The sequence below is a fragment of the Bombyx mori genome, chromosome 18 (genome assembly GCF_030269925.1).
Source record: "Bombyx mori chromosome 18, ASM3026992v2".
Lineage (NCBI taxonomy): Eukaryota > Metazoa > Arthropoda > Insecta > Lepidoptera > Bombycidae > Bombyx > Bombyx mori.
The window spans coordinates 11591797-11617460 of record NC_085124.1 but is presented as its reverse complement, the minus strand read 5'-3'; the positions used below and the strand labels follow the sequence as shown (position 1 = coordinate 11617460).

General features: G+C 40.2%; 1 protein-coding gene and 1 long non-coding RNA gene across 5 annotated transcripts in view; both read left to right on the top strand.

Annotated features, from left to right (window-relative positions):
• Positions 1–25664, top strand: part of LOC100529232 (amyloid precursor protein) — a 146950-nt gene that overhangs the window by 68260 nt on the left and 53026 nt on the right. The gene's annotated exons all lie outside the window — the stretch shown is intronic.
• Positions 23089–23865, top strand: LOC101745241 (uncharacterized). Its single transcript, XR_209853.4, has 3 exons — positions 23089–23220; positions 23345–23404; positions 23733–23865. It is a non-coding gene; the product is annotated as an uncharacterized LOC101745241 (long non-coding RNA).

Here is a 25664-nt window from a genome sequence, read left to right as displayed (position 1 = left end):
ATTATACTAGTAAGATCTCATTTGGATTTTCGTGAAACCATGGTAGAGGGGGGCAGACGAAATTTCGCTATAGAACTCTAAAAACAAGATCCACAGTTTTTTCTTACTCGGAACGGTGTTAAAATTAAAATGCATATTAATTGGACAGGGAAAATTTTGTACATAAAATATTGAAGGAAAATTTTTGGCAACTACCCGACTCTCTCTCTGTTAGAAGCAAGGAGCTTTCGCATTAGAACGACGGGCTCCCCTCCTCTGGGAACGATTACAGTTTTTCGAGGCCGGATCGACCCTCCATCGGCACTTTCGGTGCTTTGGAGGGTATATTAGGTCCCCAGTGCGCAAACATCAACACTTTGTTCACGTAATTTTTGAGAGATGTGTTAAAGATTTGCGCCTCGATAACATTGCCGGTGGGATCATTCAAAGTCTGGTATTTCCTTCAGTATCACTACATAGTATAAAACAAAGTCGCTTTCTCTGTCCCTATATCTGTCTGTCCCTATGCATGCTTAAATCTTTAAAGCTACGCAACGGATTTTGATGCCGTTTTTTTTAATAGATAGAGTGATTAAAGAGGAAGGTTTATATTATAATAACATCCATTAAATAATAGAGAAATCAATAATAAATTACAGTTTTCGAAGCGAAGCGAGGGCGTGTCGCTTGTATTGTATACGGGAGTCGTAATTTAAGTTAACTATTTAATTTTATTCATAAAACTGTTTTGACGGTAGTTAGCATAAAATTAAAATGTCGACCAATGACACTTTAAGTCTTCCGTTAGCATGAAAACTGTAAAGTATTTGAAAAGTCCTAAATTATAATAAATGAATATCGCGAGACTAAATTGAATAAATAATAGTTTAAAAAAAGCGTGGCGTGCTTTTCAGAATATTATCAAAATAACCCTTCTAATCATATCTGTTTATAAAATATCTATAACTACTGATACCATGCACCCCATGCTTTTTTTACAATAAAATCATTCTTTCTTACCCTATTTTTAATTCAAATTTATTAAAAATTATTTGCTATTTTTACTTTACGACACGATTAAAATCAAGATGCTTATAAACCACTAGATCTCATTTACTGTTAAATGGTTACCATTATTGAACTTGAATTCGAAATCTCAATTATATGAAGAAGATTTAAAGAAAAAGCTCATGTACGATCAGTATTTTAACACTTTAAAAAGCACGTGAGGTTCAGAGGCCAATACAGGTTCATATTACGGAAATGGATCCGAATTTTAACATTTTCTTTCAGAGCAATCAATTAAGATATCATCATGCCACTTTCTGTTTCACTACAGAGGAAAGCCGTTTGGATAATCGGTAATCGCCGTGGTATAAACGAATGATGGTTCTTGTCTATGAAGACAAGAAGTTAAACAAAAGGCGTACATATAATTCCGACTTCATTACCACACCACTCCACAATTTTAAGCGAAAACCGTATTTTTATCGTACAAAAACTCATTTTAACCAGCAAAAGCCTGTATAATCCTCATTCCGGTTCTCGCCTACGCCATAAAATACTCGCATTACTGCAAATTGGGCGCGCACCCACATTAAATCTCAAAACTCAGCCGTATCGGGAGTAATGGTGAAAAAGTTTGAATTAAAAAGTTAAATCAGATTAAGTGGATCGGTTGGCGATGAGTGTACGTGTTTATGTAGTTGTTTGTTTTATTAATTGGGTTCGTTCGTGAGATAATTAGACTGTGGTATTGACTGGTATTACCCGATTAACGATACGGATTGGGGTCGTTGAACTAACAAGGGTTGCGGTGAATCTGATAATAAACTATGATGCATATTTGATTACCCTCGTGGGTCGTGCGAGTATGTTCTAGCGATGCGGTTCAAACAATATTGATAGTAAAACGTTACACGTATGTACCTAGTAAATATTAGAGATAATATTATTAGCATATTATATTAACGGTACCATTAAAAGATCACGTAGTCGGTTTGTTTGCAAATGATGCCCGTGTGAGTCACTCAATTAGCATCTTTAATCAGTTTAATTCGGTCTTATAAAAAACTAATCAATTAGAACCAATTTAAAGAACAGGAAAAAGTAGAAACAGAAAATAACAAACCTTTTCTTTTTATGATAGATAGAGATCGCAGTATTATGGACGAGAAACACGAGATTCAAGTTTTTTTCCCTACATATTCGCTGGTAGCCAAGAGTCTATTAAAATTTCAGCTACGCCCAGACGGGTAGGTGAGCTCATGAACTCAATCTGAGAGAATTTGCTAACACTAGCCCTAGCAAGAGTAGTGCTTCGCAAAATCTACCACCGGATCGGAATCGCGACCCACTGAGAAGATCCGGCGAGAAACTCAGTTGGCTGTGTCTATGGATTACTCGTCGAACTCTTCGTCGTAGTTGGCGAGTTCGACGAGGACGGTGACGGGTGCTTGAGAGGCCTAATAGCACCAAGAGTGAATCCGGGGGACTCGATAAGACATTTTTCGGGCGACGACGGCTTTGGATTGTCCCGTCGCGGTCGTATAAGACGAGATTCAAGTCTTAATTGTACGACGCCTGTCCGATCCTTCAAAGTACTCATGACTGTTTCGCGGCAGAAATAGGCGATGGTACATATTCGAGCTGGGTTACAAGAGGTCCAACGATGCGTCTAATTTTTATGGTGTTAAGGTCGTATGTTCCTTTTCGGTACGGATGGGTGTTTCTGGATAAAAATAGGGGAGGCTAGGTTACATAATACCTTATAATTAGGAAGTGCTAGTTGGCGAATGTAGTATGATGGTGCAAAGGAAAAAGGAACGCTATTGCTCGTTTTCCGAAGAACCCCTTAATAGCTTTAACAATATTCATGGAATGAAGGTGGAGGTGGTGCTAATCTTGACTGAGATAACACGAGAAACGAGTGAAATTCACATACGAAGCTCCGACGCTCGGTGGTAGAACTCTCCCGGTCGATTTCAATAAATTGTTCAAAACACATTTAACTTAGGCCTTTTTACTGTCATAAACTGGACACCAGCGGACTACACTTTAAAGAATTCCACCACTTAATTGCTTTGCACAATGAGATCAAGCTGGAGTTTGGTCTAAATATTTTTTCTCAGCCCAATAACGATTTTATGAAAGGCAATCAAAGTTGGGGAATAGAATCAAAGGGAACTTCAGTTATTAAAGCTCATTGTACAACAGCTTTGTTAGAGAGCTTTTGTTTACGCAATCCCAAAGCTCGGGGTGAGACAAAAACACTTGACGACGGAAAGGTCGGCCTGAAACTAATATAAATTTAGGCGCTTTGTATTTCAAACTAATAGTCGTGTTTTTTGTTTAAAACTGATGTTTGTTTTTATCCATTGTATTATATTAGTGTTTTGAATTTAGATTTTTGGGACTGAGAAAAGGATAAGATTTAGGACTCACTCTGTATTTCGTTGATGCACTATTCAATTTTCTCAATGTCGAGAGCTATATGTGCTGATTGATCAACAAATCACAATTTTATTGTTTTTGCACCGGCACCATGTTTTAGTTTTTTTTACACACTTCGCGCCATTTTCATACGCGCGTAGTTTTTCTTGTAGTGTCAACAGATGGCGTGGATAGGGGATTGAGGAAGGAATAAGGAAAAGGAAGTCCCAACAATTAGTTTTAGTAATAATATAAGACAATATATAATATGAAAATACATTTATACGGCATCGACTATTTAGGATTTGTATTAATTTCAGTTCTTAGTTAAAGATTCAGGTCTGATTTTTTATTGCTTGGTTTGTTTATGTGTGCTCATTTATAGTCAGAATAAGTACTGAAGACAAAGGGTAGCATAACGCGATTGCCTCCATCGAATTTCAGTAATGGGAATGAAATCTCAATTTTACGGCTGCACATATTGGCTATCTCATTCCTCAAATTAGAACGCACTGTGGGTGACTCACATATATTTATTTATTTTATAATATTTTATTATAATTACACTACACAACAACACATACATACTTTATTTTATATCAACACATTCATTTATCACACAATCATACAAAACATTATTTACACTTAACAAAATAATATTCACAAGCAAAGTCAGGCGATAACTGCAGTATAGCGGCGGCGATATATTTCGCTAGTACATCGGTCGCATTTTTACCGATCCACCGCCACCAGTCGAAATCTGACTTGCGAGCGCGCATCCCGTATTATCTTTTATGTTCTACGCCTTTTATAATTTTTGCTTTTCGTTTCGTGTACTGCTTGTGTTGCTTGGACTATCTGTTTCTTGTTACTTTCTCCTTCTTTCTATATACTTATTGTGTTCGTCTTAAATAAAAACTTTCTTTGTCTCCATTTGTGTTTGGAAAGACATTATAATACCAACCCTCAAGACGACCAAACGCACGACTATTTTCCAGCAGAAATAGGCAGGATGAATATGCCTATCTTTTTATGTAATATGTTAAGTTTAACGTATTTTAAAATAAACTAGTGGTCCCGCAGTAGTCGACATTCGACTATAATTAATTGGAATTGTAAGTTTGTACACTATTATGGTTGTATTTAAACTTCTATAATCACAAATTTCACCAAGGCTACTCTATCAAAAAATATTAATAAAGACAAACAATATTTAATCTATTCTCAGTTTGACCACAGACGTCAAGAACAAAAGTTTGACAATAAATAGTATGCATGCGTGTGTGCGTCAAATACATGGTATGTAGTGTGTGTAATGTTTTATTTATTGATTTAATGTATCTTTTATGCATTATTTAAAAAATATATTAGCATTGTGCACTTCTTCTCTGTATTCTCTACAAGTGTGGAAAATTTCATACTCCTCCGTCCGCGCAATTTTCGTAAAAAGGGATACAAAGTTTTTGCTTCACGTATTAATATATAGATAAATAGCAAACAGCAAGGCACCCTCGATCATACTTAAAACTTTGTTTTTTTTTTTTAAATAAAATCAATTATTAATTTCAATAAAAAGATCGCATGATACATACACGTTTTCATAACCCAAACAACACAACCTTAATGGAAATATTTTAATTTTTCATTGTTTGTTCGTCAGCCTTTTGAAGGTGTATTTGTGGAGACCCGGGTTCCCGTTGCCTTCACAAACATAGCGGGTGCGAAGGCCTGTCTGTAGAGGCGTACCGTGAAACGACTCCATTCATGTTAATGACACTATCTTTGTGAAACTTTCACGTTTTTGTTGGAGCTCGACGCGCGGAAATGTCCGTGATGCGATTTTTTTTTTTTGTACACCTCTCGTCGGATCTTCCTTTGGCCGTGTAAATGATAATATTTCGTTTATAGAATTTATATAACGATACACAAAAGCATATCTATCTGTATATATAAAAATGAATTGCTGTTCGTTAGTCTCGCTGAAACTCGAGAACGGCTGGATCGATTTGGCTAATTTTGGTTTTGAATTATTCGTGGAAGTCCAGAGAAGGTTTAAAAGTTAGATAAATATGAAAATGTTCGGAATTATATAAAAACAAATAATTTAGTTTTTCCTTTGATGTGTCCCCCGTCGGACGGATTCCTTTTGTTTGTTTTAAGTTTATTTTATACAAAAGTTTAAGTCTTTTAGTTATCGATTGAGGCACTACGATGTCTGCCGGGTCAGCTAGTTAAGAATATAAATTATATATCTTTCTTGTCTTCTTCATTGTTTCCTGACTGTTGAGGATTGCGACCACATGTGAATATCCTCCAAAGTTTTCGGTCATGGTGGCGCAGAACGCACGGTATGGACTTCCAACAAACGCTTTCTTAACCAAATCTGACCATCTGGCTGTATAAGTACAGTATATATACTATAGATTAAAAATGTAGGTATTAAAAAGATAAAATGAGGTTTTGACTCTGGAGTAGAGGCCACGTATTCTTAAGCGCAACGTTAGGCGACCCCCTGATCGGTGGACCGATGATTAGTGGTGCAGGGCAAGTGGGCGAGCAAAGGCTCGGCTAGGAGGGGTGGGATTTGCTAACAGCTGTCCGAGCGCGCGTTGCGTAGGTTGCACGTCGACCTCTCTATCGAGTTCGACGAGTACAGCTACCGGGGTTCCTAAGCCTGCTCCTAGTGTAGAGCTGAAGGCGTCACGGGTGGAGGATCTTTCATTGTGCCGGACTATAAAACGTTCTTCAAAGGGAAAGATGCATTTCACTTTGAAGGATGGAATGATTAAGTGCTTACTAGAGCCCATAGACATCTACAACGTAAATGCGCCACCCACCTTGAGATATAGTTCTAAGGTCTCAGTATAGTCACAACGGCTGCCCCACCCTTCAAACCGAAACGCATTACTGCTTCACGGCAGAAATAGGCGGAGCGGTGGTACCTACCCGTGCGGACTCACAAGAGGTCCTACCACCAGTAATTACGCAAATTATAATTTTGCGGGTTTCATTTTTATTACACGATGTTATTCCTTCACCGTGGAAGTCAATCGTGAACATTTGTTGAGTACGTATTTCATTAGAAAAATTGGTACCCGCCTGCGGGATTCGAACACCGGTGCATCGCTTCAACACGAATGCACCGGACGTCTTATCCGTTAGGCCACGACGACCACTAAGGTAGGTGTTGACCTTCACGTCGTGATCCGTCTGTGGGCTCCGGTAACCACCTAACAACAAGTGGGCCGTGGGTGGGTCTAAATCCTAAGTTTTGACATAACTAATTTTACCTTGTCAACGCGAAGTGATAAATAAAACATAGTATTTATGCAGAATTTCCTCTGGCCTCCATTCACTCAGTGGAGTCCAAACATTCATACATAGTCAATGTGATGGACGCCGACGCCCGTCCTTTTAGCTGATGAAACAAAGCACTTTATCTATCTTAAGTTGTGCAAATTACAATCACACGTCTCTCGAAATACAAAAATTTAAATACGTTTTAATCTATTTCGTTTGAAAGAATTTTAAGTTTAAATTAGTCAAAGAAATTGTATATATTTTTAATTTTTATTGCTTAGATGGTTGGACGAGCTCACAGCCGACCTGGTGTTAAGTGGTTACTGGAGCCCGTAGACATCTACAACGTAAATGCGCCACCCACCTTGAAATATAAGTTCTAAGGTCTCAGTATAGTTACAACGGCTACCCCACCCTTCAAACGCATTAGTGCTTCACGGCAGAAATAGGAGGGGTGGTGGTACCTACCCGTGCGGAGTCACAAGAGGTCCTACCACCAGTATATAGAAGTTGTTTTGTTTAATTAATGTGTTTAATATTAAGAATAATGGAACTGGTGCAGAAAGCATTTAGCCTTGATATGGCGCATATTGTGAGGAGCTTTCTTACTCTGGACCCCTAACCACTGGTAGCTTGTGTCATAGTTTGAGCCCTTGAAAATAATCTTCTAAGTTTGAGTACGGGTGAAGACCCACGCAAGTAAAGTGGGGCCCACGCAAGCGGAAAACTCGATAGGTAAATAAGAGGGGGTAAATTGATATTCTAAGACAAAATACTAACTGTTATGACCCCAAATTTAAGCCAACGAGTATATGAACTATTAGTTTACAGAAAACCATGTCAAAAATATTTTTACCTTTTACCATTTGGTAATTTAGTTAGTGATCAAAAGCTTTTGAAAAAAATAAATATTTGTTTTACATAATATTTCATATCAAATTACATTATTTTCGAAGCTGTTATCGTTTGAGCCAATAAATAAAACATTTAGTTAGGTCTTGAATTTGTTTTTGTTTCTTTATTGAAAATTTCTTTCTCGACTGCATAAATATTATAGGAATTTAAATTGAAGAATATTTAGTTTTTGGGCTTACATTTTTGATACGATTACGATTAGATGCATTAACGAAAATAGTTATTAAGGCCTGTAAACGCCTTACAGGCCTAAATAACTATTTTCAGTTGAACGAACCCTTAAATAAATACTGATATTTCGTTCGAACGATAGTTCTGTTCCCCACATAAATCGAATCTGTAATGAATCCCGGGAATATAAAACCTGACATATTGTTCAATACATTAGCATAAATAGCAACACGGAATGGAAGGCGGACGATTTCCGAGCATCGTTCATTATTACTCCAGCAATACGTTCCCTCATCAAAAGAAAGGAACGTAAAAGAAAGTGGGACGCGTATCTTTTCCCGAAACGTTGATAAAAGATTGCTGCATTGGCTTTCTCGCTGATTGAAACTTCACTAACGCATCTGTCTATACTAGTGTTGACATTTTGTGCTCTTACATTCAGTTTCATTGTTAATTAATTTCAAGTAAATTCATAAGATCAAAGAACATCTGGGGCTAAATATTAACGGATCGAGATTGAACCACCTAAGATTTGCAGACGACCTGGTTCTATTAGAAGAGGATCCGATACTACTGGAATTCATGGCACAAACCCTAGTAGAAAAAAGTAGAGAAGTAGGTTTAGAAATCAACTCAAGCAAAACTAAAATGATGACAAATTCAATACCCATAAACATATATATCAATGAACAGAAACTCGAATATGTAGAGGAATATGTATATCTTGGCCAGATAATATTACAGAACCACCAAATGTCTAAAGAAATAGACAAAAGAATTGCAACTGGATGGAAACAATATTGGGCATTGAAAGAAATTATGAAAAGCCAGGAATTGGGCATTAAGATCAAGAAGAAGACATTTGATACCTGTATCCTACCCTGCATCAAACGACGAAACTAAATAGAATAGATCTACTTGCATTATTAATATACTAGTGAAACTCGGTCGCGCTCTGTGACTACCGCTGTAGGTGAAATACATTTTTTTTTTTTTTTTTTTTTTTTTTTTATTCATTCCGATAGAGGCACCCGTCACGTGCGGACGTGCTCATTGTCCACTCGATCGCCCGGTCTTTGTTCGCCCGGCTTTTGTTAGCCCGGCCATTGTTCGCGCGGCCTGTGTTCGTGATACATCTACCGACCAAGTGTGTTTCCTGGAAGCTTTTATTTGTTTTGTTTTAGTTATTTTTGTGTTCGTGGAACATTTGCCGACAAAGTGTTTTCCTGCAAGTATTTATTTGTTTTGTTTCTTTTTGTAATTTCTGTTTTGTTGAGCTTTTTCTTTGTCCTGTAGTAATCGCGCCGCATTGCCACCTGTGTTCAATAGAACCGCTCAGGTCCGAGAAGTTGGGGCCTCGCCGCAAGGCGAGTGTTTTCAAGACCCGGGGCCGCCCCACCTGGGTACTCAGCGATCATGGACGCTGTATTCGCGGAATTCCTCCGACTTCGCCACCCACAGCTCGCCTCAGAGTTTCTGGCCTTCAAGGCCAATCACACTGCGAGCCCTCTCGAGGACTCCGCCGCGCTCGCTGCTCCTGCGTCGCCTGTACCTGCGTGCAGAGCTTCTGCGTTGAGCACCGCAGCCTCTGTCGTGCCTGCCGCTCCCGTGTCGCCTATACTGGCGAGAAAAGCTGCTGCGTCGTCCGCCGTGACCATCGTTTCAGCTGAGCGATCATCCGCGGCCTCCGTCGCGCCCTCTAAAACACCTACACTTGCTTGTAGGTCGCCTGCACCCGCCTCCTCGTGCTCCGACTCTGACTCGGACATGGAGGTCGACCTCGCCCCCGCCTCATCGACGGATGGATTCACTCTGGTACAGAAGGGTAAGAAGCGTGCCGCGGAGTCTCGAGCTCCCGCGGCCGCTAAAATTAGCAAAGCCGTGAACGCGTCGCGCCCCCGCCCTCAGACTCCCATTGCGCCCCCAGCCCGTGCCACTCCGTCGCCGCGTCCGGTGGCACAAAATAAAACCCAGACCCCTCCCCCGGTTATCCTTCAGGAGAAGGCAGCTTGGGATCGAGTTTGCCTGGCCCTTAAGGCCAAAAATATAAATTTCACGAATGCCCGTAACCTCGCGAACGGCATTCAAATTAAGGTTCAAACACCCGACGACCATAGGGCCCTCTCTTCTTACCTCCGTAAGGAACGTATAAGTTTCCATACTTATACGCTCCAGGAGGAGCGCGAACTCCGCGTTGTAATACGCGGAATCCCTAAAGAGTTAGATGTAGAGCTCGTCAAGGCCGATCTGTTAGAACAGGGCTTTCCAGTGAATTCTGTGCACCGTATGCACACCGGTCGCGGTAGGGAGCCATATAATATGGTTCTAGTCACCCTCCAGCCTACCCCCGAGGGTAAGAAAATCTTCAACACACAGACCGTCTGTAGGCTCTCCGGTATCGCCATCGAAGCCCCCCATAAAAAAGGCACTCCTAGCCAGTGCCATAACTGTCAATTGTACGGGCACTCTTCCCGTAACTGTCACGCGCGCCCCCGATGTGTTAAGTGTTTGGGCGATCACGCCACGGCCCTCTGCGCTCGCGACCAAATAACCGCGACGGAACCGCCTAGCTGCGTCCTGTGTCGAACACAGGGTCACCCCGCGAATTACCGTGGTTGCCCCCGAGCCCCTAAAATAAATCGCCGCGTCGCCCGCCAAAACCGCCTCCGAGCTTCCGGCCTAGACATCAAAGCCTCGGCACCCTCTGCGTCGCAGGCTAAGCCAGCGTTCGTTCCGGCGGCGGTGCCCAGTGTCTCGGCCTGGGCAAAACCGCTGCCGTACACGAACACGGCTACAACTCCCTCCTCCGCGATTCGTCCCGCCCCCGCGACTCGTCCCTCTCCCGCGACTTGCCCTCCGACCGCGTCCGACAATCTCGCTTTAGCGATCGACTTCTTTCAGTCGATCAACTTTGAGCGCGTTAACGCTTTGGGCGACGCCATTCGCGCTGCCTCCACTGCACAACACTTTATCGCCGTTGTGCAGGAATACGCCGACGTATACGCGTCATTAAATACGTACGTCCTCCCCTCACTCCGCCGGTAATCAATGGCGTATATAAGTAGAATAAAGCCCCTATCCGTAACGATAGGATTTTTTAACGCTTACGGTCTCGCAAATCAACGTGATCAGGTTTCTGACTTTTTGCGTGACCATCAAATTGATATCTTTTTAGTGCAGGAGACCCTACTTAAGCCCGCGCGCCGTGACCCTAAAATCGCGAACTATAACATGGTCAGGAACGACAGGCTCTCTGCCCGTGGTGGTGGTACCGTCATTTAGTATAGAAGAGCCCTGCATTGCGTCCCGCTCGATCCTCCCGCGCTCGCTAATATCGAAGCATCAGTGTGCCGAATCTCACTGACGGGACACGCGCCGATCGTTATCACGTCCGTTTATCTTCCACCGGATAAGATCGTTCTAAGCAGTGATATCGAGGCGCTGCTCGGTATGGGGAGCTCTGTCATTCTGGCGGGCGACCTAAATTGTAAACACATCAGGTGGAACTCACACACCACAACCCCGAATGGCAGGCGGCTTGACGCGTTAGTCGATGATCTCGCCTTCGATATCGTCGCTCCGCTAACCCCGACTCACTACCCGCTAAATATCGCGCATCGCCCGGATATACTCGACATAGCGTTATTAAAAAACGTAACTCTGTGCTTACACTCGATCGAAGTAGTTTCAGAGTTAGATTCAGACCACCGTCCCGTCGTTATGAAGCTCGGTCGCGCTCCCGATTCCGTTCCCGTCACGAGGACTGTAGTGGATTGGCACACGCTGGGCATCAGCCTGGCTGAATCTGATCCACCATCGCTCCCGTTTAACCCGGACTCTATCCCGTCTCCTCAGGATACCGCTGAAGCCATAGACATCTTAACGTCACACATCACCTCGACATTAGATAGGTCATCGAAACAAGTTGTAGCGGAGGACTTCCTTCACCGCTTCAAATTGTCCGACGATATTAGGGAACTCCTTAGAGCTAAGAACGCCTCGATACGCGCCTACGACAGGTATCCTACCGCGGAAAATCGTATTCGAATGCGTGCCCTACAACGCGACGTAAAGTCTCGCATCGCCGAAGTCGGAGATGCCAGATGGTCTGATTTCTTAGAAGGACTCGCGCCCTCCCAAAGGTCTTACTACCGCTTAGCTCGTACTCTCAAATCGGATACGGTAGTAACTATGCCCCCCCTCGTAGGCCCCTCAGGCCGACTCGCGGCGTTCGATGATGACGAAAAAGCAGAGCTGCTGGCCGATACATTGCAAACCCAGTGCACGCCCAGCACTCAATCCGTGGACCCTGTTCATGTAGAATTAGTAGACAGTGAGGTAGAACGCAGAGCCTCCTTGCCACCATCGGATGCGTTACCACCCGTCACCCCGATAGAAGTTAAAGACTTGATCAAAGACCTACGTCCTCGCAAGGCTCCCGGTTCCGACGGTATATCTAACCGCGTTATTAAACTTCTACCCGTCCAACTCATCGTGATGTTGGCATCTATTTTCAATGCCGCTATGGCGAACTGTATCTTTCCCGCGGTGTGGAAAGAAGCGGACGTTATCGGCATACATAAACCCGGTAAACCAAAAAATCATCCGACGAGCTACCGCCCGATTAGCCTCCTCATGTCTCTAGGCAAACTGTATGAGCGTCTGCTCTACAAACGCCTCAGAGACTTCGTCTCATCCAAGGGCATTCTCATCGATGAACAATTCGGATTCCGTACAAATCACTCATGCGTTCAACAGGTGCACCGCCTCACGGAGCACATTCTTGTGGGGCTTAATCGATCAAAACCGTTATACACGGGAGCTCTCTTCTTCGACGTCGCAAAAGCGTTCGACAAAGTCTGGCACAACGGTTTGATTTTCAAACTATTCAACATGGGCGTGCCGGATAGTCTCGTGCTCATCATACGGGACTTCTTGTCGAACCGCTCTTTTCGATATCGAGTCGAGGGAACCCGCTCCTCCCCACGACCTCTCACAGCTGGAGTCCCGCAAGGCTCTGTCCTCTCACCCCTCTTATTTAGCTTATTCGTCAACGATATTCCCCGGTCGCCGCCGACCCATTTAGCTTTATTCGCCGACGACACGACTGTTTACTATTCTAGTAGAAATAAGTCCCTAATCGCGAAGAAGCTTCAGAGCGCAGCCCTAGCCCTAGGACAGTGGTTCCGAAAATGGCGCATAGACATCAACCCAACGAAAAGTACTGCGGTGCTATTTCAGAGGGGAAGCTCCACACGGATTTCCTCCCGGATTAGGAGGAGGAATCTCACACCCCCGATTACTCTCTTTAGACAACCCATACCCTGGGCCAGGAAGGTCAAGTACCTGGGCGTTACCCTGGATGCATCGATGACATTCCGCCCGCATATAAAATCAGTCCGTGACCGTGCCGCGTTTATTCTCGGTAGACTCTACCCCATGATCTGTAAGCGGAGTAAAATGTCCCTTCGGAACAAGGTGACACTTTACAAAACTTGCATAAGGCCCGTCATGACTTACGCGAGTGTGGTGTTCGCTCACGCGGCCCGCACACACATAGACACCCTCCAATCCCTACAATCCCGCTTTTGCAGGTTAGCTGTCGGGGCTCCGTGGTTCGTGAGGAACGTTGACCTACACGACGACCTGGGCCTCGAATCAATTCGGAAATACATGAAGTCAGCGTCGGAACGATACTTCGATAAGGCTATGCGTCATGATAATCGCCTTATCGTTGCCGCTGCTGACTACTCCCCGAATCCTGATCATGCAGGAGCCAGTCACCGTCGACGCCCTAGACACGTCCTTACGGATCCATCAGATCCAATAACCTTTGCATTAGATGCCTTCAGCTCTAATACTAGAGGCAGGCTTAGGGACCCCGGTAACCGTACTCGTCGAACTCGACAAAGAGGTCGACGTGCAACCTAACCCATGCATCAGCCCGCTGAGTTTCTCGCCGGATCTTCTCAGCGGGTCGCGATTCCGATCCGGTAGTAGATTCATTCGCGAAACAATTGCTCTTGAGTTGTTAGGTCTCCTTCGGAGGCGCTCGGGCAGTTGTTAGCAAATCCCACCCCTCTTGGCTGAGCCTTTGCTCGCCCACCTGTCCTGGTGAAACTGGAAAGGCCTTCGGGCCACCAGTAAACTTTCAATCATAAAACATTTTTTTATTGCTTAGATGGGTGGATGAGCTCACAGCCCACCTGCTGTTCATTGACTGGAGCCCATAGACATTTACAACGTAAATGCTGCCACCCATCTTGAGATATAAGTTCTAAGATCTCAGTATAGTTACAACGGCTGCCCCATCCTTCAAACAGAAACGCATTACTGCTTCACGGCAGAAATAGGCGGGTTGGTGGTGCCTACCCGTGCGGACTCACAAGAGGTCCTACCACCAGTAAAAATATATATTTGTTACAATACATTTGTTTCTTGAAACAAAATGCGACGGAACTTTCGTATTTGTAGACTTTTCCAGAATAAATTCTACTACTAATAATATTGTAAATAGTTTAAAAGTATATTGAGGTCTATCATACAAATAAACATTAACTTTAAATGATATGTATGTTGTACCTGTAACAATCTTGTACATATTTTGAAATCTTAATATATTCTTTTTTTTTAAATAACCGATAGGTATTGCTGCGGGTATTCGCGGAATTATTGGCCCAGACACGTTTCGCGAGGCTCTCGTTAATTGGTACACTAATTGGTGTCCGGGGGTTAGACTTACAGCCCGGAATAACGAACTGCACGGCTTTTTTCTTCTTTAGTACCAGAAGTTTGTTGTTTTAGTTGATGCCGCGGAAGTGGGATTTGTTTTATATTGGAGATAAGGAATACTTTTTGGAATTGACTTGACAGAGTTTTTATTAGGAGGTATACAGGCAGTGTTCTATAATGGAGAACATAGGGTACAATGAAAATATATAGTTTTTTTCAAAGTATGTAAATCTTTGTAAAATATTAAATTCGTAACTAAAGTCCCGTAATCTTATGAATCTACTTGAAATTACTCCGTCTATTATAGAAAAAAAATTGTCCCAATCTTCAAATTGGAATGCGTTGCGGCAACTGTTTCGTGGCAGCAATAGGTGGTGGTAGATATCCGTGCTGACTCACAAGACGCTCTGGTTTTGCTTGGATTAAAACACGATATTATTCATGGCGGTCATTCGTTAAGTACGTATTTCATTGTTACCTGTTTGCGGGATTTGTAAATTGGCACAGTTGCGTCCCTCGATACTAGTATATTCTATATTTAGGCCAAGACCACTTTAATATTCATCATTCGATCCAAAATTTTCATAAGAGAGACAAAAAGAGCTGAAACATTGAATAATGTTATCGGTATTAAAATGAACACAAGGATATCAAAGTTATAATAGACTAATCGGAAAGACTCCGACCTCAATTAAGAATTTTTCGATAAAATACTCAAGAGGAAATTTTGTGGAAATCTCATCCATTGTTCTCGAATATCCATTGTTTGACGATGACATGAAATTTCTCAAGTTCCGTCGGGATAAATCGACCGTTTTGTTTTATACCTTTTCGTTAATAATTACATTTTATGATCTGTTTTATAGTACTAAAAGGCTATTGTGTGAACGCCGCCAGCTCCTTGAAATCGCATCATGAAATTTTACAATCAATATTTTGTTTTTGAGTTCTCTCGGATCTGTGCGAATTCACGGATTACTTTATAAAGAAAACTAAGCATGATTATATCAGTACAGGGTTGATTGCTTCGTATAAAAATTGTGAAAATAAGATTTTTTTTATTGCCGTATAGGCAGACGAGCTTACGGCCCACCTGATGGTGAGTAGTTACCGTCGCTCATGGACGTCAGCAATGCCAGGGGCAGAGCCAAGCCGCTGCCTGCCGTTTAATACTCTCCACAAGCCTCGTTTGAAGAAGGACATGTCATAGCGCTCGGGAAACACCGTGGAGGGGCGCTCATTCCATAGCCGGATGGTACGTGGCAAAAAAGATAATGTATGAATAACATTACTGTGTTCGTTATTCAAGACTGGAGATGAACTCTCTGCGTACCTGGTTTTACGTATCTACCGGATTGCGTCGATATCATAACGAATACTGCCGACCGCATCGAGACGGAATATTGAAGTCTGGATTTCGTTGCAAACACGAAATTGGCAAACTGGAACGCATGACCCGCTGCAGACATAAGTTGAACTTTCGTACCGACCCATGCTGGGGCTTAACGTGACTTGCTACGAGTAAACGATGTGAAGGTTGCCCCATACGCGTCCTTGGACAGATAAACCGGGTAATGGAAGGTGCGTGTGACGTTATCGAGTTAGCGCTCGCAAAATTCAATTTCTACTTTGCTTTAAGTGTCCTGCCAGACTAAATGGTAAAGTGCAAATGCTGTACATCCCCATTTAGCCTTACTTGCTTTTTCTAAGCTCTGTCTCGGCGTAGATGTCGTGCGTTTAACCAGTTTTTGCATGAGACATGAGAGATCAAAGGTTCGAGACTATCAAAATAAATAGTTTTAGTGATCTTCTTCTCAGTCGTATGCACTCTTGGCAGAGTGGTCGTGGTCATCACTTTTTACTAGTTTTTACTGATGGTAGGACCTCTTGGTAGTCCACACGGGTAGGTACCACGACCCCGCCAATTTCTGCCGTGAAGCAGTAATGCGTTTCGGTTTGAAGGGTGGGGCAGCCTTTGTAACAATACTAAGACCTTAGAACTCATACCTCAAGATGGGTGGCGGCATTTACGTTGTAGATGTCTATGTGCTCCAGTAACCATTTAACACCAGGTGCGCTGTGAGCTCGTCCACATATCTAAGCAATAAATAAAAAAAGCTTCGGGTGGTGGTGCGCTTTTTTTTTTTTTTTTTTTTTTTTTTTTTTTTTTTTTTTTTTTTTTTTTTTTTTTTTTTTTTTTTTATTGCTTAGATGGGTGGACGAGCTCACAGCCCACCTGATGTTAAGTGGTTACTGGAGCCCATAGACATCTACAACGTAGACGCGCCACCCACCTTGAGATACAAGTTCTAAAGTCTCAGTATAGTTACAACGGCTACCCCACCCTTCAAACCGAAACGCATTACTGCTTCACGGCAGAAATAAGCAGGGCGGTGGTACCTATCCGCGCGGACTCACAAGAGGTCCTACCACCAGTAAAAATGGTTACCATGCGCTTCACCAAATGTCGCCATCCCTCGTATACCGTGACCCTTCTTGTGCACTCGTTAACGAGACCGTTTAGAGCTGCCTTTATTTGGTCGGTTCATCGTAACGGTGATGTGTCGCGTGGTCTTATACCCTCTATTGTACCATGCACCACAAGGCGCTCAACTGAGTCGTCACCCCGCCGCGACACATGCCCGAAGAAAGTGAGAATGCGACCCTGAACGATGGAGGATAGCTTTATACCAAGTTCCTGTAGAATATATTGATTCGTTCTGAACTCCGTCCACGATATTTACAGCATTCTTCTTCAGCACCACATTTCGAGAGCATCTATCCTCTTTTCCTCAGTTTCTCTTAATGTCCAGGTGATACCAGACTACTTTACTACTAGTGATACTAGATCGAACAAATTTATAAAGAGTTAGACGAAAAGAAATCGTCGGGGTTGTGGTCAGTTTTCTGTATAGGACCGGTATGAGCGGAGCAGAGATCGTCCATGCTACCTGAAATTATTGCACTTCCCTATATTGTTTTCCTGAGCGCTATGACATATCCTTGAAACCAGATTCGGGGAGAGTCCTTAGCAGTAGACTGCAGATTAGCTGTGCCCCTGAAAGCATTGAGGTCCATGGGCAGCAGTGGCCAACCATCATCAGATGGTACCGTACGCTCGTCTCTCTAAAAACGCAATAAAAATACAATATAATCCTATTAGGGTTACATAATTAAAAAATATATTTTTCTAATTAATTATTTCAGAGGTACCCAATTTTGTAAATAAAATAATATTTTGTTCGTACGTAATTAATTTCTTTTCATTACATTGAATCAATTTCATTACGCGCTAGTTATATAAAGGTTTCTCCGTGAGATTTTTGATAGGGCTTTGTTTTGCAGAATTCGTTTCTTATTGGCCCATGTTCTTATTCAAAAGGATACTTTCGTTATTACATTTAATATTGGTTTACTATTCTCAAGAGTTCTTCTTTCTATATTGTTTGAAAAGAATACGGTGGTAATTAAATTCAAGTTTAGTATTTTCTGAAGTTCACATTACATTAAATTTGATATTATGAATTAATTAATAAATTTTTGCACTTGCAAACGTTCTAATCCCGCACCGGTGCCGCCTTGCTTACGGCGAAGCGTTCGTGTATTTAAATTAGAAGGATTAAAACAGCCCTTTTGAAGTGAAAACTTCTTTAGAATCGTTTTGATTTCAAACCGGATGCAACGGTAAAAACGACAGGTAAGAGACACAAATACAAAAGAATGAGACAGAAATATACATACTATTTAATACAGCGCCATCTGTGAGATTTTTTAATATTAACGTGTGTATGAAAGCTCTTATAGTGAATTTTAATTTAGGATTATATGTGAAATTAAAATATCAATTCAGAGAGGGCGCTACCTTACAATTATTTACTAATGACAAAATTTTAAGACGTTTAGGATCATTGTATTTTAATTTTGGAAGGTTTCACTTCTACCTCGTGTGAATTGCACACATGTATTATTTTTTTTGTTTTATAAGAAGGTACGAGTCCACCTGGCGTTATGTGGTTATCGGAATCACAAAGCGAATACCACAACCCACCTCGAAACATGAGGCTTATGTTTGAAATGTATATGCCCCAAACCCTCACCGGAACTCACGACTGCTTAGCGGCAGACAAACATAGGGAGGTAGTCATGGCCGGATTTTTTTTGCCTCTCCTGGGCACCGGAAAAAAATCCGCCCTAATACTAGAATTTTACCTAAACTTATAGTTTTTAAATTTTATTTTTCAAAATTAAAATAACTAATTTATTGCGGAAACTTATACTCATAATTATGTCATAATATATTCCAAAAACATAAATATTTGTTTTTTTCTAACAATTATAAATTTTGAGAATCTTTTCAGAATATTATCAAAATAACCCTTCTACTCATATCTGTTCATAAAATATTTATAACTACTGATACCATGCACCCCACGCTTTTTTTCAATAAAATCACTTTTCTTACACTATTTTTAATTTATATTTATTAAAATTTATATAATATTTTTTAGTTGGATTTTCTATAAAAACGTATTTTGTTAGTTTGGTTAAACTATTATTTATTTTTCATTTTTTAGTTGAATTTCAATTTTTTCAATTTTTTTTGTCAATTTTTTTTTAATTCTAAATTGTCGTCGGTCCTTAATAAGTATACCAAATTTCGAGTTAATCCGAGGTTTTGAAGGGGGTCAAAATCATGTTTAAAGATTCCGTTACAAACATACATACGTCTGAAGCTAATAAAAGCGTATTAAAAGTACAATCTAATTGTTCTCTGAAAGTTTCATTTTCATAGAATCGTCATCGGCTATATGCACCATTGTGACAGCATACCACTACCTAATATTTAAGAATATAATGTATTTTTCCCTTGAATGAGACGGTTAGATGGAATTAGACGGCTTCGAATATTCTAGACGATTTAAACGCAGTACGTAAACTATGAGTAGACTCGCATTAAAACGTGCATTAGTTAAAGGAAAATCTCTGAATGCACGAACAAAAAGAAATCTTCTCAACCTCCACTGCTTTATTCCTCTCATCGGCTTTCACGAGCTAGGTCGGAACATGTTCGTAATGTACTTTAGAAGATAGAACGTTTACATAATAAATGTGTTTCAAAGCCTGCTTTCACCGAAGGCTTGTAAAGACTTTGTCAATACGACCCATATCTTTTTACTTTGATGTAACATGATAGTTTTTTTGATAAATTTGTTTGACGCAATAATGTTATGGATGCTTTTAGAAATTTGTTTAATGTTTCATCTGATTTCGTTCACCGGTCGATCGCTTATAAACTATGACGATTATAATCTTTGTTTTGTATTTTTGAGGAATACGTATTGCAGCTAATTTAAAGACGATCATTTTATGGCAATGATTTTGTGTAAAACATCGAATTTTACGCCGAAGGGGGCGGCGTTCTTAAAATGGGTTTTTACGGCGATTTATGAAGCCCCTTAAAACAGTTAACGTTTGAATTACTACAAAAGTTATGAAGAACGGATGAAGTTTTTATCTCGGTTTTGAACGGACGTTTTTTTTTTAGTTTGGATTCGTTCTTTCTTTCATAATTCCATTTCAGATCTCAAATGAAATTGCATTGCTGAAAAACGGCGTAGTTATTAGGTATTTTTAAATGTGGAGCGTGGCTGTATCCCTGTTATTGCTGTAGTCCAACGACGAGTCACCGACTCATCAGTATTAGTTGGACCGGATTCTCGTCTTCCTCCGAAGACTATGAAATACTCTGTCTTCAGAGTTTTTTTTGTCTCTTTAATATCAAAATTTACATTGTTCGGTAGTTAAGGTCTGATTTCGAAAGATGAGCTAATGTAGGCTTCCATTCTTAAAGTAGATGAACTTTTACTTATACTGCCAAAAAAATTAGAAAAATCCCTAGGAGACAAATGCTTCTTAGATTTTTTTTGGATTGTCGCGTTATAATCATGCAACAAAGCATTAGTACTAATATAAATTTTTAACAAAAAAAACCGTCTTCAACAAAACAAAATTACACTAAATGGGACCTCGAGAAGCATCTGATTTCGTTTCGCGTAGAAAAAAGTTCTGAGGTAATAAATAATAAATTACAAATGAATTATACAATCGAATTCATAATCTTTATTCAAATCTATTAATAATATATTTGCATATTTTTTCCTACCTAAGCTGATAGCCTTGAGAGGTTATGTAAGCGTAAACAGGCGAGTAGGTGAGCTCACGGGGCTCAAGCCGGGAGTGTTACTAACACTGGCCCTAGAAAGAGCAGTGCTTCGCAGTATCTACCACCGGATCGGAACGCAACCCACTGAGAACATCTGGCGAGAAACTCAGTGGGCTTTGGTGTCTATGGGTTAGTTTACTTGTCGAGCCCTTCGTCGCAAGCGACGGGTTCGGCGAGGACGGTGACCGATGCTTGAGGTACCTAAAAGCACCGTTAATGGATCGGGAGGATCCGTAATCCGATGACGGATGACGTGTTTCCATATTTGCAATCTTTATAACTTACTAATGTACTCGTCGGGACGCACTGGGACGTGAATACTTTGTCCACTTTGGTACTACTTTGGTTACAAAAAATTACATTAAAAAATATTGTTACTGTTTAACAATTACTAATTACTGACTTGGTGGTACAGTAATTAGCGCCTGACTGTTGCGTCTAGGGTCGTGGGTGCGATTCGCGCATCGAGCAAGCACTGTGTGAACAAGTTGAGTTGCTCTCTGTTTGTGCTTTTATTATTTATATATTATTATATACACCCATATCAATAACACAGGGAATCCTAAATTGGGGCCGGACGACCGTGCGTGATTTGTTCCTAATTATTATAATTTTTTGTTCTAGTTTGATCATCTTTTTATCGAAAGCCTAAAGATAGCTTATTCTATTCCCTCTCTAGTAGACTGTACCCAGACTTGTTATACGACGCCATAGAAGGCTTGTGTGAAGGTCGGATTTGTGTCACGGTCAAAGCGGTTATATCCGTGCCACACCTGGGATATGTAGCCCTGGAATATGTTGTAAATTTAGGGCTTTTCAAGAAAACTTTTGTATGAATTCGATTTCTGATACTCATTTCAAACTTTCACGGCTATTTAAATTACACACACTACCTATTTTAGATGTATTTTAAAGGGTTTCTTACCACGATTTTCTGTACGAGTTATCATGTTGCTTACAATTCGATATACATATGTGAAATTTTTAGTAAAAACTCGATAATAACTCATGTGTGTAATTCGGATGCTTGGTTTAAATTTACATAATTACTGTAAATGCTATCTAGTTGTAGCCATAAGACATTTTATTGTTTGAATTTTAAACTTAGTATAATGATGATTACTAATCAAACATAAAAGGTTTATACTACATATCTGGGTAAAATGCGTAACGAAATCGGTGCGTCTTACGTTCGATTTAAGAAAAAAATATTAACTCTTAACAAAAACAAAAAAAAAGAAACAAATAGCTGTGATAAAAACTGTAAAGTCGATAAATTGTGCCGACAGTAACGTATGACGCATTCAGCCCTTGTTACAGGTGAGCGACTCAATTGGCCCCGAGCGGCAACCACGCCAGGGCTGATACTTCCTGATTTTTTTTAATTTTTTTTTATTTCTTAGATGGGTAGACGAGCTCACAGCCCACCTATTGTTAAGTGGTTACTGGAGCCCATAGATATCTACGACCTCTTGTGAGTCCGCACGGGTGGGTACCACCACTCTGCCTATTTCTGCCATGAAGTAGTAATTAATGCGTTTCGGTTTGAAGGGTGGGGCAGCCGTTGTAACTATACTAGAGACCTTAGAACTTATTCTCAAGGTGGGTGGCGCATTTACGTTGTGGATGTCTATGGGCTCTAGTAACCACTTAACACCAGGTGGGCTGTGAGCTCGTCCACCCATCTAAGCAATAAAAAAATAAATAAATAAATCTATTCGTCTAGAGCAAAAAAAAATTGTACTGTTTTAAATATGACGCAATTTTTCCACATTAATGCGGGCGGCAATTGGTTTTTATTAAAGCCCCTAAGCGGAATAATACCGATTAATTAGAAAGCAAAGTGCCAACCTTAATATTACCCCGCCCCTTATTGTTCCAGTCTACTGTAGGTAACGAACACAGTTTACTGAAAATCGATACTCCCTTTACAAACACGCTACTTTGTAACATCCAGTTTTTTTATATCAAAGTGCTGTGGTTCGTGTGTAGATTTTTGCTTGTTTTAAGGATAATAGCTTAATTCGATTTGGATTGTGTACGTGATTCTTATATCTTGCGTTGAAAGCGTACATGATGTCACAATACGATATGTATTACGTAAAATGGGTATTATTTTCTTTGGGCTCTGTACGCAATTAAAGGCTAGCAGATGGTCATAGTTTGTTCCTGAATGATTGGCGAAGGATCGGTCTAACTAATACCTTCAAGGGCTCGCAAGCAAGCAATTGTCCGAAATTTCGACAGTTGGGATATTTTTGTCATACCTCGGAGTCTTCATTGAATATCAATTACGGATTCAAAAAATCATAATATAAATAAAGAAAAACCTCTTTAGTTTTAAAAAGATTTTTCTTAGACAAGTTCATTCACCTGTCATTCAATGAAGGAAATAACTCCATCTTACACAATAGAATAATACTAGTGGTCCCGCAGTAGTCGAAATTCGACTATAATTAATTGGAATTGTAAGTTTGTACACTATTATGATTGTATTTTATACTTCTATAATCACAAATTTCGCCAAGACTACACTATAAAAAATATTAACAAAGACAAACAATATTTAATCTATTCTCAATTTGACCACAGACGTCAAGAACAAAAGTTTGACAATAAATAGTATCTATGCGTGTGTGCGTCAAATACATGGTATGTACTGTGTGTAATGTTTTCTTTATTGATTGAATGTATCTTTTATACATTATTTTAAAAAAATATTGGCATTGTGCACTTCTTCTCTATATTCTCTATAAGTGTGGAAAATTTCATACTCCTCCGTCCGCGCAATTTTCGTAAAAAGGGATACAAAGTTTTTGCTTCACGTATTAATATATAGATTGTATAAAATATTAAATTACTTCGAGATATTAAAGGTTTTAAATTTGTTTTCGTATTTATATTACAGGTGATCTGAATATTTTGTTAAATGAATTTATTATAGTTTTAATTTTATATTGTCGTATTATTTATATTACAGAAAATGCAGTTAAAGTCTTTTATTGTCTGGAGTATAAGAATGAAAGGGTATTGGGTTTAAGCGACATTTCGTTGAACACGTGACATTTAACTTGTAAATAAAATTGCGTTTTATTTGGTTTTTGGATCAACAATACGATGTTTTTAATTCAACTTCAATTATGTTTATCCCATTCAAATAGGTGAAGAACATTCCCGATCCGGCGGACAGAACGGAAAGCAGTCGACGTCGCCCAAAACACGGCATTTCGGATCCTCCCGATCCACTAACGGTGCTTTTAGGTCCCTCAAGCACCGGTCATCGTTCTCATCGAACCTGTCGCGTGCGACGAAGGGCTCGACGACTAAATTAACCCACAGACACAGCCCACTGAGTTTCTCGCCGGATCTTCTCAGTGGGTAGCGTTTCCGATCCGGTGGTAGATTCAGCGAAGCACGGCTCTTACTAGGGTTCGTGTTAGCAACGTTGTCAGGTTTGAGCCCGGTGAGCACATCTACTGGTTAAGGTTACGCTGAAATAGCCTCTCAAGGCTATAAGCATAGGTTGGATAAAAAAAAAGGTGAAGAAGTTTTTTTGTTATGATATTTTTTCTAAATTATAAACTTGAAATGGCTCTCCTGTAAAGTTGCAAAAATGTCACTTAAACAAATAAATAGTCTTTCACCCATCGATATAATAATACGAGATTTGACACATTTTAATTGCGATGTGAAATTCGTAATGTGATGTCATTAGGTCGGATAAATTTAATTAAGTTCGTGTTGCACAGGAAGCGACTTGTAATTAAAGGTGCTTTTTATTTGAATTTAGCATCAACAAACCGATGTTTTTAATTCAACTTCACTTATTTTTATCCCATTCAAATAGCTGAAGAAGTTTTTTTGTTATAATATTTTTCTAAATTATAAACTTGAAATGATTCTCCTGTAAAGTTGCAAAAATGTCACTTAAACAAATTAATAGCCTTTCACCAGTCGATATACGAGATTTGACACATTTTAATTTCAAATAGAAGTTTTTTTGTTATGATGCCTTTACTAAATTTATAAACTTGAAATGGCTCTCCTGTAAAGTTGCAAAAATGCCACTAAAACAAATAAATAGCCTTTCACCGGTCGATATATTTACAAGATTTGACACATTTTAATTTCGATGTAAAATTCGAAATGCGAAGTCATTAGGTCGGATAAATTTAATTAAGTTCGTGTTGCACAGGAAGCGACGACCCCGGAGCTTCCAATACGAATAGTTTCAGCTGAGCGGCGAGCTGATGATATATTCCGGTTCGTGATTAAATAAAGTACGTTAATTACTTTCACGCGACCGAGTTTCCGATAATTATCGGTAACGTGCAAACGTATCATTAATTAATTTTCGATTACGGAAAAATAAAATATCGAAGCGTGTTTTTATAGAATGAAAGGGCTGTGTGATATAATCTTGGCTTCAAAATTTTCTAGTGATTTTCTGAATATGGATTAGCAATATTATATTCGGATATTAGGATAGGATAAATAATATCCTTACTGGTGGTAAGATCTATTGTGAGTCCACACGGGTAGGTACACCACCAGGTGAAACAGTAATGCGTTTCGGTTTGAAAGTTGGGGCAGCCGCTGTAGCTATACTGAGACCTCAGAACTTATATCTCAAGCTGGATGGCGCATTTACGTTGTAGATATCTATGGGCTCCAGTAACCATTTAACACCAGGTGGGCTGCGAGCTCTTCCGCTCATCTAAGCAAAAAAAAGTCGCTGACTAAAGTGAGATGAAATCACTTACGTTGTACAGTTCCTTTATTTCTATATCACATTACATTTATCTATCTGCTGTACGGTATATTCTAAACATTTTATTTTTTTACTATATACCACACAGCTGTCACTCATAGAAATGCTTTATAGAAAAATCACAATTTTTTGAATTAATAA